The 18,945-nt window shown below is 35.8% G+C and overlaps 1 protein-coding gene across 2 annotated transcripts in view; it reads right to left on the reverse strand.

Annotated features, from left to right (window-relative positions):
• Positions 1 to 18,922, reverse strand: part of C7H7orf57 (chromosome 7 C7orf57 homolog) — a 144,626-nt gene extending 125,704 nt beyond the window's left edge. The window contains exons 1-2 of one of the 2 annotated variants that reach the window (XM_056804857.1): positions 18,828 to 18,920; positions 18,205 to 18,426 (exon numbers count right to left, since the gene is read on the reverse strand). The gene's annotated coding sequence lies outside the window, so the exon portion shown is untranslated. Of the gene's footprint in view, positions 1 to 18,204; positions 18,427 to 18,827 lie in introns of both variants that reach the window. The other variant, XM_016424565.2, reaches the window with a different exon arrangement.
• Between the last annotated feature and the right edge of the window lie 23 nt (positions 18,923 to 18,945).

Here is an 18,945-nt window from a genome sequence, read left to right on the forward strand (position 1 = left end):
AAAATTTATGCAATAACATTATAAAGGAAAATAATTTTGAAAGACTTGAGTACCATAAGAGATGTAATCACTAGTTTCTGAATAGTATAACCCCTCTTTTGACAGATTGATTTGGGATGTATAATAATATACATTTTGGAACATAGCCATTGTGGGATTTGTTTCCTTTGATTATGCATATTTGTTATAATGGCTTTTTTTTTTCTTTGTTTCCAATGGGGGTGAATGAAAGGGAGAAGATGAATAAGACTGGGTAAAAAATAAAGAAAAGAAGGTTCACTGAAGCATATTTATTTAAATGCAGAGAACAGAAGACCTGAAAGAAACACAAACAAAACAGTTTTGAAAGCTACAGTTTTAATTTATTATATACTTAAATGCAAGTTATCTGTAATAGAGATCTGTAGCTTCATGTACAATGTTACTTTTCTATTTTACCATGTATATGGAAATACCAATTTTGTTCACTATTGAGAATAAAAAAAAAGTCTAGCTTCCTTCAAAGTTTAGCTCAAGCACAACCTCTTAATGTGAGGTCTTTCCTTATTCCCTTAGTTGTTAGTACCTCTTCCTACATCCTTGCCCTGTGGTTACCTTTTATTTACTTTATCTACATTTTGTTATCTTCTACATATACATGTTTCTCAGTTCCCCTATATCTGCTTCCTCTTTAGACTATAAGCTTCTGGAAAGCAGGGAACATTTAGTTTTTTGTGTTTGTGTCCTCAGTACTAGCACAGTGCTTGGCACCTGCTTAATAAATGTTGGTTCATTGACTAGAGAGAAATAAAGACAGAAACAGAAAGAGACAAAGAAAGAGAAGAGGAGGAGAGGAGAATGATAACAAAATGATGACTGTTATGGAAAGCTTCCAGAGGAGGCTGGAAGGGGTCACCTCTTCATCATAGGCTAGATGATTGGATTTTGTAATTAAGAGACCACAGGTAACTTTGGAGAGAGTAGTTTCAGTTAAGTGATGAGATAAAAAGTCAGACTGCAAAGGATTGAAGAGTAAGTATAGAGGAAGTAGAGACAAATATAGACAGCTTTTTCTAGGAATTTGACTATAAAAAGTTTAAAAAGATTGAGAATAATCATTTGAGAGAATGGTAGGGTTAAAGGAGAGTTTTTAAGAGATGGAGTATACCTGGGCATATTTGCAGGCAGTGGGCAATGAGTCAGTAGTACATAAGGAGAGATTGAAGATTAGACAGGTAATGTCCAATTAGAGTTTGAGTGCAAAAGATCAGAAAAGATTAGTATGGAATCAAGTGTATAAACAGATAGATTGGCCTTAGTCAGAAGGGGCATATTTTGCACGAATATGCATATTCATAATGAGTTTTGTTTTTCTTTTTCAATGTGTGAAAGAAAGGAAGGTTAAAGGAGAGTGTTTAGATCTGAAAAAAACTGAATTTTTAAAAAGGGGCATATATTTATGAGAGACTAAAGTAAAGGAGAGAATGAGGGATAATGTCAAGAAGTGGTAACATAGGAAAAGAAAGATAACCTGGAAAGTGGCTTCCTGTTTCTAAGTAAAGTGTGATGAGGCAAAGACTCATTTTTATGACCATTCCTCAGAATAATTTTCTGAATCATCCTGTTTCTACCTGTTTCTATGAGTAATTTTCAAAACTTCAAGCTGAGTAATCTTCTTTGTTTCTCATTCTTATGATAATCTCATCATTTCTTAGAGTTTAATTACCATTTCTATGTAGGTGACCTTTAAATGTATATATTAAGTCAATCTCTTTCTGGAATTCTAGTTCTACAATTTGAGATATTTTTCCCCTTATTTTATCAAAAAGTGTAATCATAAGAACCTTTGTCAAATACCATGCTAAAATATGTATATACTGGGTCTTCAGTTTTTCACTAGTAAACCAACCTACTAAGATTTTCAAGAAAATTTTAATAAGCTTAACATAACTTGTTTTTAGAATGGTTCATATTTGGTACTGCTTTCCTTTCTAAGAACTCAAAAAGCAATAGTTAAATAACTCATTGCTGTTCTTCATCCTTTATTTTTGAAGAGGCTCAACGATATCATGGGATGATATTTTGACTTATGAGTGAACTGATTTTAAGTTAGGCAGAATTGTCCAAAGTCATCAACCTCATTTTCTCTTCCAGAGTCCTTGAAATTCAGTGGCAAGTGGATGATCACAGCATTTGGCTAAGCTCTAAGCAATCCATAATGTCTTCTTTCATGTCCTTTATAATTTATTATTGGAAAGAATTGTTCTTATCATTCCATTCTACTGGAGGAAGTCTTCCCATGCTTAGGGTAGAGATTCCCCTCTAACTCACTGACTGGTTGAAGGCCCGTCAGTTACCTTCAACTTAGTCTAACCTGTCCACTGTGGCAGTTTTCCCAGGCTGTGGGCCATTGCATATGCTACAGCTTCTTGGAGCTGTAGGTGAGAGTTGAATACCAGGTATTACCAGGCCTAAAGATAGATGAGTAGCCCTGAAAAGGGTTTGGCAAGTCTTTGCACTAGAGATGCTAATCCTATATGAACTTCAAAGTATTTGGTTAATAATATCCTAAAATTCTGTTAGAGCTAAATTTTATGTGATGCCAAATGTGTAGTTTTTTGCCTCTTTCTCCTTTGGTTTTTCAAAGTTACAATGGTTTGTAACCAATATGTCTGTATGTCTCCCAGTTATTCAGAGGTCCCCAGAGGTACAGTAATAAAGTCTATAAGTTAAGTCTCTACTCTGTGATGTAAATTCAAATGGCTATATCACTTGAAGTCAATTAAAATAGCCCATTGCCTATCTTGGACTTCAATATCCTCTTAATCATACTTTTCCTACCTTTTCTTAACTGAAACTCACTATTTTTGACAGAGAAGATGAATATCAAAAAAGAGATGAATGATTTTTAGAAAAAAAAAAACATTTTTTTTTAACCTTTACCTTCTGTCCCAGACTCAATACTGCATATTGGTTCCAAGGCAGAAGAATGACAAGGGCCAAGGCAATTGGGGGTTAAGTGACCTGCCCAGGGTCACACAGCTAGCAAGTTTTTGCCTAAGGTCAGATTTGAACCCAGGATCTCCTGTCCCTAGGCCTGGCTCTCAATCCACTGAGCCACCCAGCTAGCTGCTCCCCATGAATGATTTTTAACATTGCAGGTTTTTTCACCAAGCAGTGAAGACCTACCCATTACTTGATTTTCTTGATCTGAAATATAATTTTAAAAGTCCTTTTTATTATTCCTTAGAATTTCTCATTTTGCCTTTAATTTTCTGTTAGTCTTATGAAGCTTATTCTATACGTTAGCTTTTCTCATATTTTTACAAATATATGGCCAATCTCCATTTCCTATTAGTTGCCAAGATTTGTTAATTTGAGATTCACATCATCACCCAAATTCCATGCCTATTCTCTACTCCCACAGCCTCTTCCCTTGTTCTGTTCAGACCCTTGTCATGTCACCTTTTGCCTGGACTATCACAATAGCACTCAAATTGATCTTTTAAATATCTGATCCGTTATCCACACAGCTGAACAATTGATATTCCTAAAAAAAAATTTCTAACTACATCATTCCCCGCTCAAAAAGCATGATTTCCTATTGCTTCTAGGATAAAATACAAAATCTAGAATTTGGCATGTAAAAAAACCCTCTACAATATGACTTCCAATATATTTAAAGTATTATTTCATATTACTCTCAATGCACTCTTTTCTTCATTCTATTTATTTAAGTATGTGGGAAAACCATTATATGTCTCTTTTGAAACTTAGTTGTATTTGGCTCAGTCTCTTTTAAAATATTCAGGAGAAAAAAAGCCATGGACCTGGACATGAACAGATTTGGATATGACTTGGAATACTTTAGTGTTTCTTTAAAGAGAAACTTTAGAGAGGATACTTAAAACCTAAATGACCTAGCTTTTTAATCTTGAATATTAATTGCTATCATTCATTACTTTATTAAATATTTGAGAGATATAAAACATGTTTATTTAATAAAAAATCATTTATAACATCTGATATAATTTAGGTAAAAGTACTAAATCTCCTACCCTGATTAAATACACCTCTGAAATATGTCATTTTCCCTGGAGAATTTTTTTGGCATTAACTATTAGCAACAGGGCTGTAAATAGTTTGCTCCAGACACCAGAGAATAAAAGCAAACCCTTGCAAAAATGGTGTTAGTCTAAGGCTCCTTATTTTCTCACACCAGCATAAATATCCTTATTAGTATAGTGTACTATATGTAAATAAGCACCTATGAAAATGATCAGTACCCTTATCCCAAGTTTTACATTTTGACCAAAGCATGTCTTTCAACATAATTGTTTCAACTTGAAATTCAAAGCTAGATAATGTGTGTGTAAAATAAACAAACATTAACAGCATCTGGATTGTTCCCCAGATCATTCTGTGATTCAGCTACAAACCCCTGTGGTTGTAATCAGGACTATTTACCTCTAACCAGCTTCAGTGAGAATTACATTAATACACTGCAAACTGAAAACAACATATATGTCATGTGTTAATCACAACCAAGAATATTTAATGCTTCATTTTCTAGAATACATAAACCCTCCCCCTTTTCTTCTTACTGATACATGAAGTCTAGTTCTAGTTCTAGATTTAAGTCTAAAATATCTATACCATTTTTACTTTGTCTCTAATAAAATAATAAGAAAAAAATTTTAAAGAGAAGATACTGTATTTCCACTAAGATTCTACCTTGATCCCTCTGTAATCTATGGTCCTGCCCCTCCAGCTCTAAGTTTAGATGGGCCAGGTTTTATCTTGGGGGCAGACCTTCAAATTCCTCTCTCTTATGTCTTATATCTACATCTAGAATTCCATTTGGTTTCTAACTGGGTCTCCAGAGGTATGGTGAAGCAGGCATTTATTGAGGACAAGACAAGTTTTATTCTTTCCCGCAGAAAAGAAAGTAGAGAAAACATAAAAGACTTGCAAGAGCCTACAGATAAATGCAGAAAGCATATCAAAGAGGCCTAATAGTTCCTAAACAACATAATTCATTTTTTTAGCTAGTCTTACTTCCCCCAGGATTAGTTCAGTCACAAAATTTAGACTCTCATAGTTTGGAAATTGGGCAATGGAATAACTCCCTATCAGGCAAATGAGTTTTACTTTCTAGAGGCCCATTCTGCAGTTTGGCTTCTCTCTTGACTTCCTGTTAGGTTGCTAAACAAGTAATGCCACAACATCCTAGTGAAGTACATCTTTCAGTCCACAAAGACTTGTACTAACATTCTGCTTTAGACTTCTCTGAGGGGTTGATACTCTTCCAGAAGGGAAAGATCCTGGGGCTGCTAGGCTATCCCTCTTCCATACATGCTCAAATAATGTTATAGAACACTCATTTAAAACACTGATTTAAATAACTGGAAATGTAGTAATTGTTCATGGATAGATTCTACCAATAAGATACAAACGATGATACTACCTAAATTTTTTTATAGATTCAGTGCTTGAACCAATCAGATTTCTAAAGAATGATTTCATAGAAGACAGAGCTAGAAAAAAATAAAAAATATTTATCTGGAGAAATAAATAAAATATTTAGAAACTCCAGGGAGATATTGAAAAAAAAACCTAAAAACGAAGACAGATCCAGTGTTACACGTAGGGCCTTGTCGAAACAGCTGCACTCCACAGAACCTTCTTTAGCAACCTTCATGGCTACTGGAACAAATTCTTCTCAACCTCTCATTCCACTAGCAGGGAAGTCTTCATATGCTTGGGGGTAGATATACTCCCATATTTATCAACTTGTTTGAGGCTTGTTGGTTACCTTCAACTTGATTTAGCCTATCTACTGAAATGGTTTTAGTATCTCCTGAAATGGTTTTAGTATCTGCACAGCAAAGAGGAGTCCCTAAAAGGAGAGCAAGTTTCACCACTTTTAAAGACACAGGCAGTCAATCAAGGAGGCTATTCCCACTTATGTGGTAGGGGACTCCATGTTGAGCAAATTAGCCATGCTCGAAAGCCTGGTTACATATAGAAAAAAAATTAGTGTCCTAAGGATACAAGGATTAGAGATAGATTAGGGGGAAAAGTCTTTATCAAATATCTCCAGAAAGGGTCTGTTATCCAAGATTTATAAGGAGTAACCCAAATATGAGTTAAGAGCCGTTTCCCAATAGATAAGTGGCCAAAGGCAGTAGGAGGTACAGTGGACAGCAAGATGGACCTCCAGTTAGGAAGACCTCAATTCAAATCCTGCCTCAGACACTTATTAGCTGTGTGGCCTTGGACAAGTCACTTAATTTGCCTCAGTTTTTCCAACTGTAAAATAGGCATTATAACAGCAACTATCTTGCAGGGTCTGTTGTGAGAATCAAATGAGATAATATTTGTAAAAAGTGCTTAGAATAGTGCCTGATACATAGTAGATTATATATAAAAGGCTTATTACTTTTCTTTCCTCTTCCAAAGGATATGAATAGTTCTTATGGGAATTAAAAACGATTAAGAACCATATGAAATTATAAGGAACTACTAAAAAAATATAAATCAAAATAACTTGAAACCTCAAAAACTGGCAAAGACAACAAATGACAGAAAAAAATAAATGTTGGAGGATCTCTCGAAAATCAAGTACACCAATACATTTTGGAACAATGAATTGGTTCATCAAGTCTTTAAATCAATTTGGAATTATGCTGAAAATGTTTATTATAATGTCCATAGCTTTTGACTCTGAGGTCTAAATTAGTACCTTTTCTGGTAGCAAAGAAAACTTTAGAAGATGCCCATTGATTAGAAAATGGCTGAACAATAATGGTATATGAATATAATGGAATATTACTATGCAATAAGAAGTAATGATTATAAAGAATTACAAGAAGCATAGGAAGACATATAAACTAATGCTGAGTGATAATACACAGAACAAAGGAAACATACTATGTATATATATTTAAAAATAACAAAACCAACAACACTGTGAACACTGTCTGAGCTTGGCCCCTGAGAAGAGTTGAGAGAACACTCATTGTTTCTCTTTGAAGAGATGAAGGACTAGAGTTATGGAATTATATATATATATATATATATATATATATATATATATATATATATATATATAAGCATGTTTGATGTATTAAGTTGGCTTTGCAAATTTTTTTCTTTGTAAATCTTATGTTTATTTTCTTTCCCTTCCTTTCCCAAAGGATATGAATTGATCTTATGAGAATTAAAAATCATTGACAACCATATAAAAGATTAATAGAAATTACTAAAGAAATAAATACAAATCAAAATAACTTACTTTGAACTTCAAAAATTGGCAAAAATGACAAAAGATGGGAAAAGAAAATGTTGACAGTTTACACAAAATTAAGTATACTAATATATTGTTTGTGTAACTATGAATTGGTTTGTTGTCTTTAAAGCAATTTGTAATTATGCTAAAATAAAATTGATCATAATGCCCATAGTCTGACTTTGAGGTCTCATTAGCACTTTTTGTGGCAGCAAACCCCACCCCCATGAAAATGAAGAGAATAAAAAAGATGTGCTCATTGGTTAGAAAATAACTAACCAATTATGGTATATGATTTCATAAATGAGGTGAGATTTTAGTTTCATAAACTCAAAGAATAATATATATATATATATTCACACACATTATATATACAAATATTCCTTAGATGAACACTCTAGGGCTAGTTCAACCCATTCCTGTATAAATGCATCCTTTATACCTATGCAAAAGCAGAAAGGTTCAGCCTTTGAAAAGGATTAAGGTCTTCATCTTTTAAGGTATTCAGGAGTGTCAACTAGTGAAACACTGGTTTGACGGACACAACAAATTTCAGCTTCTTGTTGGAATGGTACACTTAAGGTTGTTTCCTACTTTCCTGTTTCCCATTCTTACTTCACTGCTTCTTATTTCTTTTATCAGGTAATTTAGAATTCTTACTTTCTACAATTATTATATACCATTTAAGATGTGTGTGTGTATATATATATATAATGATATATCAGGTTGTGCCCTAAAGGATCTGGGCTCTTAATCAGACCTTGGATTAAAGTTTACCCCCTCCCCCACCCCAGCTCCGCCCTTCACGGCTCCCTGTGGGTATGGAAGCCAAACACTGAGACTGTACCTGCCAGCAGCTGTTCTCCCCTTACCAGTAGCAACAAGATCTAATAAAATGATCTCTGTGTGGGATGACTCTTTTCATCTAGACTCCATTGTATTATAAAGGGAAGGTTGGTAGATCTCTCGGAGAGTATGTTATAGAGAGGGTTTTTCTTCAGGGACAGGTTGGACTAGGTCATCTCTGAGGTTCCTTTAAGTATAAGAATTCTGTGATTCTGTGAAATCACTATGAAAATGTCAGTTGTTAATGCTATCCCTTGTGAGAGGGGAGAGGGGTTGTTAACAAGAAATAATTCTTTAATCCAAAGTTATCCCTAATGGTAGAATTTTAGCCATTAGTTTCAGGTCAGTAAGTATATAATTATCCTGTCAACTTTAGGGGCAGATTCTTTTGTAAAAGAAGTAATTGCAAGTGGCAGATTTCCCCCCTACTTCTCTAAACTTTGTGTAAAAGTTGTATAAAGGCAGACTTCAACATATTTATTAAGTACCTACTAAAATTAATGCATAACTATGCTTGGACATATATATGTGTACATATATATATACACACAAATCTTTACTGTATTTTCCCATGCTAGTAGATGAGATAAAACAAAAAACTATAATGCATTTTCCCCCTACATCAATGATTTAATTGGGAACAGTTAATTATTTGATGAATGCACCTTTTGGAAATAAGATGCAGACCAATCTCTGTTCTGCAACTTTTGGTAGAGAATTGTCTGAGGCACTAAGAGAGTGTTTGGTTCAGGGTCACAGAGACAATATACCTCAGAGGCGAGACTTGAACACAAATAATCTTGACAACGAGGTTGCCTCTCCTAATATAAAAAAAGAAAATGATACATTAGGGAAACAAAAAGTTATTTAAGTACAAGGGGTAAAGGGATTATTTCTGAGCTAAAAGGGTTGTTTTCTAGAATTCTTGTCTTGATATATCTTAGAAACATGCCATATATTTCATAACAAAGCTTCTATTTTTTTCCACTTAACTATGAGATAATTGGATGGAAGGGTGACTTAAAAGCATTTTTCTGGCCTTGAATTTGGATCAGGGGCTAGGATGAGGAATCATTTGAGGTGGGTCTTGAAAAACATAATTTTTGCATATGAGTGGACCAGAAGGTATTTTAAGCACAGGTAAAGAATGAGAAAAGCATAAATGTGGGAAAGGAAAGTGCTTGGGGAATTGTGAGTAGACCAGTTTGACATGCATAAAGTTTGGAAGAGAAGCAGTGTAAGATAAATGTAGGAAGGTAAATTGGAGTCTAATTATTAAAAGCTTTGAAATCAAGAAAAGAACTTTGTATAAACAGGGAAAAATGATTTTTTTTTTTAAAATCAGAAAGTGACTTGACCAGATCTGTGAACTGTGAAGTTTAATCTAAAGGGTGTAAAGTGGCTAAGGCCAGTACACTAATCCCAAACATTTCTCTGCCACAAGACTCTGAATCAGTCATCAGTTCCTGATGGCAACAAGATCATCTAAGGCAGCCACATAGATGCAGCTTCAAAATCAACTACTTTGCCAACCACCTCTATCTGTAGATGTTCTGCATCTGCTACCCTCTCTTTAGAAGACTGGGATCACCTGGGGACAAGTCTTGCTGAGTCCCAAGTCACAATTATCTCACTGACATTCTAATTGGAACCTTGGGGATGTTTATAAAGTTCCTCTATTAACTAAATTCTACCCAGTCTGCACTCCCTTTCCCTACCCATAGTTGTCTCTCCAGCCTTGTATTATCCTGAATTACATGTACTTCGTTCACACTTCCCTCTCTGCTTCTTTATCCCTATCCATTTCAGCCCAGTCTATCACTATCTGCTCCCTTCTAGACCTTTCTTCTATGCCCTTTGAACCCCTATTCTTTTATAAAGAAATTTCTCCGTATTTTGTAGTCCAGAAAGAGAATCCGAATCTTCTACTAAGACTTTCTTTATCTGTTTTCCTCTCATGTCCCATTCCAATGCCTACTATCCCTTCTGTGGAAATCTAGGTGACTGGCATCTCCCCATTTCTGACATCAGAGGTGGGAAGTAAAAAAGATCACTGCCACCAATCCTTTTAAAATATCTTAGCTTTCTTAAAGCATAGATTGAAGATTCCCTCAGAATCCCAAAGAAACCTCTTTCTGCTGTAGCATGAAAACTTATTATAATAGCCAAGGCTTCCAGATGACACCTCTTATTGTATCCCTTTCGTGACCTCTCATTCCCACAGTGTGTTAGATGTAGCACTAGTATGTGTTCAGGTGGGCTAGGAGGCAGCTGTTGGGCTGATTATGTTCCTTCCTTTATTGCCTTTATTGCCTCTGCTTTCTCTTTTCTGCTTACTTGGCCTTCTCTTAAACATGCCAAATAAAAGGGCCAGTTACTATTTGCAGCATTGATTGCCTTATCAAATTCTTTTGTGAATGCTCTTTAGTATCAGTGGTAGACCCCAATGCCTTTACCCTGATGCCTTTATCTCTCTGAACTTTTCTTGTGTTCTTTCACATCTTCAAATTCACTGAAACCTAATTTTCACATAGGAAAAACTACAGTCTTGATGACCTCCACTGGGAAAACCATTCTTTTATCACTTCACCCAGTTTAAAGGGCAGATGTGTGTTTCTGTTCCTCACTCCACATCTAGGTAACATTGCTCTATAACCACTGTTTAACAACTCAACCACCTTTTTTCTAGTTTAATGCCTTGAACTGTACTAACAGTCACTTAAAATGAATTTTTATTGAATAGAATTAACTCTTTTGACCAACCATGGGCACTTCCAAGCTTTTTTCAGTGACTTTATCATATACTTTAGTCTTCCTTTTCAGCCTCAGACCTTACATAATTCTTGAAGACTTCATCAGATCATAGCTTTGGAGCTAAAAGGAACTAAATATCTAGTCCAACATCCTAATTTCATAGATGAGAAAACTGAGTACTAGACCAGGTAAATGATTTGTCTAACAACACAAACCTGTGATTCCAATCTAGGTATATTGATTTCAAATTAGGCATTATTTCCATTATAAAAGGTAGAACATTCATCTGAAAACCTATCCTAATGGTTCCTCAAACTTCATGATTCCAATGACCTCCCTTTCCACTCCAATTTATTTATAATTACTCAAAGTTGTTCTACAATAAAAATCCTTATATCTAAAAATTATTTCTGACCACAACCTTCCCTTCCACTTTCCTACTCCTTTAATTTTTTTCAAACCTTTTCCTTCAACTAATCTGTATCCTCTCTATTCAAGATCCCTGTTCTAGCTTTATATCCCTTAATTATTTCAGCAGTGCACTTGATACCAACTCTGGAATCATTTATTCCTTTGTCTTTATTCCATTCCCTAACAATCAATAACTTCCATTTGTTTGGATCTTTTCACTCGACTACAGAATTCATTCATTTTAAGTTTCTGCTACTTAGCTTTAGTAGAGTTCTAAGCTGTGTTTGGCAGTCCTCTTAATTCCCAAATGCATTCTCCACAGCAACCTATAACAGTCAGGAAGGGAATGTGGCTAAAATCACCAGGGCAGGAAGTAACTGTTAAGGCTGCAGCACTGGAAAGTACACCAGTGCTTCCATTCTAAAGTTGGTTGAAATTAGTGCATCGTGGCTGCAGAGAATAATATACATGGCTGTTATTTGATTCTTTAGACTACTCATAAGTCTAGTGCCAAAGAGTTAACAAATACAAGAAAAGATAAAAAATAAGGCAGGATTTTTGGAGCTAAATCCGTAGGTATCTTTTCCTTTGTGTGTACTTTGCTTAGATTTCTGGCAAATTTCTGGCAGGGCAACCAGAAGAAATTCTCTCATGCATGCTCCCTTTTGGTCTATTTCATGTGTCTGCTGCTATGCTGAAAAGGTTTGGGCACACAGAATCTGATAGAGTATGGCTTGGTAAAGATCTAGTGCCCCAGGTTGTTATTATGTGCTTGGGTTAATATTTCTGATAATATCCTTTTCCCTAAAGGGCATGCCTATGACCAAAGTTTAGGATCCTAATCTATAGTTTTTCCACTCACTGGTCCCTTTCACTCTCAGCAGATGACCAATCTTCAACTTTACTAAGAATAAAATCATTTAAGTTATCATGGCAGCTAGGAGAACCACAAAAGACAGAAAAGTTGAAGTGCACTGTGCATAATTATGAGATAGTTCAGTAATGTCTAGAGATGGCATCTAGCTGCAGAAGGTTAAAGGATAGTTAATTACTTTTGCTGATGAATTGAAAGATTGGCTATAGCCCTAATGGCTTTGAGTAGAAAAAAAAATTTTTTTAGCAGCAATGAGAGTAAATGACCCCAGTTAAGTCTTTAGTTTCAAGGATGGCCACAGATGCAGTTGTCTAAGTTTGCTTTTATAAGTGTTCTATGTGCTTCACTGGTGTATTGATCTACTACTAAGGTGACTGGGGGAGCAATGCTAGTGTGCCTATATGTCTACCCCACCTCACTGTCTTGGGTAGAATGGTTGTACCTGCCCCACTGTAGTCAAGCATTTCACCAAAAAGACATCTTAGTTTGTGATGACATGGCAATTTAGAAATAGCCTAAAATGCATATTTATGAAATCAAGTTATGATAACCCTATACTTTTTGGAGCATGTTTGATAGACTTGGATACTATACTGAAATGTATTCCATCCACAACCATCTTTCACATCTCAAAAGCAATATTTTTTATCTATTCTCTCATCCTTTATTTCTGTCTCAGGAAAAGGGGGCTTTTTCCTTGCCAAGATGAATAAGCCTGTGCTCTTCACCTATCCTTTCTTATACTCACACTTCTACTAGTACCTTGATCTTTCAATTATTCCCCTTCTTTTTTGCATCTCTCCTCCATTAGCTCCTTCTCTACCAACAAATATATTCTTTTCTTCTTTATCCTAAAAATACATTCCCTTGACTATGATATCTCTCAAACTACCAGTCCAACTTTCTCCTTCCATTAATTGTTACTTCTTGAAAGAGTGGCCTACATTTACTGCTTCATCACTTAATAAATTAAAAAAAAAAACTTTGTAATTTTGTTTTCATGGAATTGAAACTCCATCCTCAAAGTTCACCAGTGGCCTGCTAATGGCCAAATTCAATGCCTTTCTTCTCTGTAGTATTTGAATTATTAGCCACCTCTCTTTCAAACTCTTTCTTTGGCTTCCATGTCATTGTACTCTCCTGGATTTCTTATCTTTCTGTTTGATTTGTCCCTTTTCTCCTCATCCTCTAAATATTAGCCTTTTCCAAGCTATTCAACATATGTTTTTCTCTATCTACATTTTCTCCCATGGTAATATCATCCACTTCCTTAGTTTCAACTATTAATTTACTAGGATGACTTAAAATCTATATCTCTAACTCAGAATCTACTTATAAACTCCAGTCATGCATTTCCAATTTGTTGGATATTTACACTTGAATGTTTATACCTCAAACCCAACCCAAACACAGTTTTTGCCTAAAAACATGTTTTTTTAACCAGACCTCATTACTGTTGTAAGGGACCATCCATCATCCCTGTTAGAAGCCTCAATTATCTTTTACTCTTCCCTGTTTCCCTCATATATAATCAGTTATTTCTCTAAAATAACTCCCATTCCAACATAAAAGTAAAATAAAATGATAAATGTTGGAGGAGTTGTGGCAAAATTGGGACACTAATGCATTGTTGGTGGAGTTGTGAATTGATCCAATCATTCTGGAGGACAATTTGAAATTATGCCCAAAAGGCTATAAAAGAATGTATATCCTTTGATCCAGTAATATCACTACTAGTTCTGTATCCCAGAGATTTAAAAAATGGGAAAGGACCTACTTGTACAAAAAATATTTATAGCTGCTCTTTTTGTAGTAGCAAAGAATTTGAAATTAAAGAGATTTCCATCAAATGGAGAATGGTTGAACAAATCTTGGTACATGATAGTGATGTAATACTATTGTGCTATAAGGAATCTAAGTCATTTCCCCTACTACACAACCTTCAATGACATCCATTATTAAAGGTGAAAATATATTCAGCCATGTACATTCTAGTCAGACTATTTCCTTGATGTCTTGGCATTATAAACATCTGGAATTTGCTTACTTTTCCTCTTTTTAACAAAACTTTCATGTCTCAACTTGGATGTTATCTCCTTATCAAGGGACCTACTTCCCCTGATCTAAGATTTTCTAGGAGCATTTTGTCTGGATCTTTTCCTTGCTCTCTCTGCTCTTTATCTTGTAGTTTATCTGTATTTCAGATTCATCTTGATATTCTAAGAATCTGAGGACAGGAATTTTTTTTAAATTTTATTTAGTCAATTTAGAACATTATTCCTTGGTTAAAAGAATCATATTCTTTCCCTTCCTCCCCTCGCCCTCCCCCTTCCCATAGCCAATGCACAATTCCACTGGGTTTTACATGTGTCCTTGATCAGAACCTATTTCCATGTTGTTGATGTTTGCACTAGGGTGATCATTTAGAGTCTTCATCCCCAGTCATATCCCCCTCGACCCATGTAATCAAGTAGTTGTTTTTCTTCCCTGTTTCTACTCCCACAGTTTTTCCTCTAAATGTGGATAGTGTTCTTTCTCATAAATTCCTCCCAGTTGTTCAGGATTATTATTCCTTTGAACACAGTAGTATTTCATCACCAACATATACCACAATGTGTTCATCCATTCCCCAATTGAAGGGCATCCCCTCATTTTCCCAAATTTTTGCCACCACAAAGAGCGCAGCTATGAATATTCTTGTACAGGTTGTTTTCGTTATCTCTTTGGAGTATAAACCCAGCAGTGCTATGGCTGGATCATGAGGACGGGAATTTTTAAAAATAATTTTTGTATCTTCACTACTAAGCATAGTGCCTTGCACATAGTAGAGACTTAACAAAAGCTTGTTGAATAAAATTGGAGAGACTAAAAATAGACAAACTAGTAGTGAAGTTATTGCAGTAGTTCAGTAATGTGGATTTGTACTAAACTGATGGGAGCTGGTAATGAAAGAAAGGAATCTAAGAGATTAGGCATGTCAAATGTCAGAGGGGAGTGGATATTGGTGGAATATAGAAGTAGGGCTCATTGAGGGAAAGAAAGAAGGTAAAATTACACCAGGTTTGGAACCTGAGTGCTCAAGTCAATGGTCGTGACAGTGACTACAGTAGCAAATTCAGAAGGATATTTAACTGGTCATCAAGTTTATCTATCTTTGAAAACATAGGGGAAAGCATTTTCCTTTATGAAGAGCCTATGAAGTCAGTTACATTATATGGAAACCTTAGATACTTCAAGGGATCAATGATTTCATCAATTTGAGTGTTCTCTCCAACAATGCAGATCCCAACTCATCTTTGTCTTCTCATCTTTTCTTGGCTTGACCATGTGCTTCTATATATCCTTCTTAGGGATCTACCTTTTTACACGCCTTCCTGTAATTTTTACAATATAGCGTGGATAGCAATGAAGCACTTGGCTGTCTATCATTTATTAATCATTCTTGTTCCATGACTGACCTACTTTCTTAGACATTATTTCTGTGACTTTCTATTCTTTATGAATTTCTACATTATAAAATGATTCCCATTTCCTTTGCTTAGTGTGAATAATACTTAGTGTTTATAACTTGTTTTCTGGCTCATCTTTGGGGGTTAAAATGTATTATTTTATCTATAGGTGAAGTTATACTTTAACACTAGTTGGGAAATTATTTTTTCTTCTATCATGGAATTATAGAATATTAGATTCAGAAGGCACCTGTGGTAGCAACTAGATGCCTACTTCCAAATGAGTTCATACTCTGGGTAAGAGACATTTCAATATGGAGATGTATAGGGCTATGTTTTCCTGAGTCAGTGCTGTGTCCTTGATAAATATCCTTTCTGTCTATATTAAGTAAATTTCTTTTTCATTAAATGTTTGATAGTCTCCTATGTGTATCATTTTGATCAAACCTGAGATTGGACCAGTGGATGGAGTATCCTGAGTCAGATTTAACCCAGAATAATAATACCTTAGAGATCATCTAGTTCAGAGGTATCAAACACGAGGCCCACTGGAAAGCCATATTAAAATGTAATTGGTAAATGTTTAACAAAATAAACAAACAATAATAAAATATAATGTAAATTTGTGGCTTTAGAAATCAATATATAGCCAGAAGGGATAACACTACTGATTTAGTCCAACTCCTTCCTGAAAGGATAAATTCCCTCTATAATATCCTAGGACAGCTTCTGCTGAAACACCTCCAGGGACAAGAATATATCGTGAAGCAGGTCATTCCTAGTTCAAACATTTTTAATTGTTAGGTTAAAAAAAAAGCCAAAATCCACCCCTCTGTAATATTAACTTACTTAATGTATTACTTTATTTTTGTTATTTTTATTTTACTTACTGTAATATTTACTTTCTGGTATTTTTCATAAGAAGCCAATGAATTGAATGAACAAGCATTTATAAAAGATTAAATGCCAGGCCTCATGTTAACCACAGGGGTTACAGGGACAAAAATAAGACTGCACTTACATTCTAAAAAAGCAAAACAATACATGAATGAGGATGGCAGTCAGGAGGTGTTCTTTGACTTGTGAAATGGGTTATAGAGCAATTGACTGAAATACCCTTTCAAGAATGGTAGCTTGAATTTGATTGCTATTCCCAGAGCAAGAGGTAGAATAGGAATAGAGGGGGCATGGTATAGTGCACCACTGAAAAAATCGGGGATGCAGTGTTGAGGGATCTGGAGTTTGCTAGATATGGTGAACTTTCACCAATCAGGAGCACCACAGTCCTTGTAGGAGCTAGGACATCAAATCTGAGGCAAAGAGAAATAAATAGGATCTGAGAGGAAATTTTTGGGCCCAGGACAAAAAAGAAAGCATTTTTCATTTCTTAAAAAAGCTTGGTTTCCAATATAACTAAAATCAGAAGGGAAACAACAAATTGGGAAAAAATCTTCATAGAAACCTCTGACAAAGGTTTAATTACTCATATTTATAATGAGCTAAATCAATTGTACAAAAAATCAAGCCATTCTCCAATTGATAAATGGGCAAGGGAAATGGATAGGCAGTTCTCAGATAAAGAAATCAAAACTATTAATAAGCACATGAAGAAGTGTTCTACATCTCTTATAATCAGAGAGATGCAAATCAAAACAACTCTGAGGTATCACCTCACACCTAGCAGATTGGCTAACATAACAGCAAAGGAAAGTAATGAATGCTGGAGGGGATGTGGCAAAATAGGGACATTAATTCATTGCTGGTGGAGCTGTGAACTGATCCAACCATTCTGGAGGGCAATTTGGAACTATGCCCAAAGGGTGCTAAAAGAATATCTACCCTTTGACCCAGCCATAGCACTGCTGGGTCTGTACCCCAAAGAGATAATGGACACAAAGACTTGTACAAAAATATTCATAGCTGCGCTCTTTGTGGTGGCCCAAAACTGGAAAACGAGGGGATGCCCATCAATTGGGGAATGGCTGAACAAACTGTGGTATATGTTGGTGATGGAGTACTATTGTGCTAAAAGGAATAATAAAGTGGAGAAGTTCCATGGAGACTGGAACAACCTCCAGGAAGTGATGCAGAGCGAGAGGAGCAGAACCAGGAGAACATTGTACACAGAGACTAATACACTGTGGTATAATAGAACGTAATGGACTTCTCCATTAGTGGCGGTGTAATGTCCCTGAACAACTTGCAGGGATCCAGGAGAAAAAAACACCATTCATAAGCAAAGGATAAACTATGGGAGTGGAAACACCGAGAAAAAGCAACTGCCTGAATACAGAGGTTGAGGGGACATGACAGAGGATAGACTCTAAATGAACACTCTAATGCAAATACTATACTATCAACAAAGCAATGGGTTCAAATCAAGAAAACATCTAATGCCCAGTGGACTTATGCGTCGGCTATGGGGGGTGGGGGGGAGGAAAAGAAAATGATCTATGTCTTTAACGAATAATGCTTGGAAATGATCAAATAAAATATATTTAAAAAAAAAAAAAAAGCTTGGTTTCACTACAAGTATTATAGTAGAACAGCTTCTTCCTAATAGGTTAATAAATTATTTCTTAAGACTTGTTCTTCCTTACCTCCAGACTACATTCTCAGAGTTATCTTCCTTTCTTGCTTCTTCAAATGGGAGAAAATGAATAAACACGGATAATTTTTCCCAAGAAACAGACATCATGTGCTTCAAGTGAAGGAAGAGCTTGCCTCCAGCCTGTTGGGTGGGCTCTCCGGGAAAACATGGAAAGACAGCCTCTCATGTTGTGTCCCCAAAGTCTTAGTGGAGTTTCAAGCTAGGAAAGGCACTAGGATTTTTGGGACACGAAGAAAGATATTGTTATTCCCATTTTATAAATGAGGAGTGGAGTGCTTTATGGGTGCTTCATGAGGGAAAGAGGGTTATATTCAAGTAAGGCGCACTTGGACAATGATCTGGGTTACCTAGGACCTCAGAAGGTGAGGTTAGGTTAGGGACATCGAAGGGCCCAGGAATTCTCTCTGCAGTTTTGCTCGGCCACTACAGCCCAAGACGAGCAGTAAGAGTTAAAGTTTAAAAAAATATATATAAAAAACTACCAACACTTGTGTCAGAGGGCTTTCCTGACTCCAGAGGAGACCCTTCCTCAAGACCTCAACTGTCAAATAGAGAGAAAACACAAACTTTGGCTACTCAGAATTAGAAGTGAACTACGTATACAGGTTATACCGGTTACTTGAGCTCTTTGAGTGCTACCAGCTCTCGCCAGACAGGGTCCAGCTCCGCTCGCGCAGGCGCAGTGGCACCGACTTGGGGTCAAAGGGCGAGCGACTCGTCCTAGGCGTCG

Source organism: Monodelphis domestica, chromosome 7 (assembly GCF_027887165.1).
Source record: "Monodelphis domestica isolate mMonDom1 chromosome 7, mMonDom1.pri, whole genome shotgun sequence".
NCBI lineage: Eukaryota > Metazoa > Chordata > Mammalia > Didelphimorphia > Didelphidae > Monodelphis > Monodelphis domestica.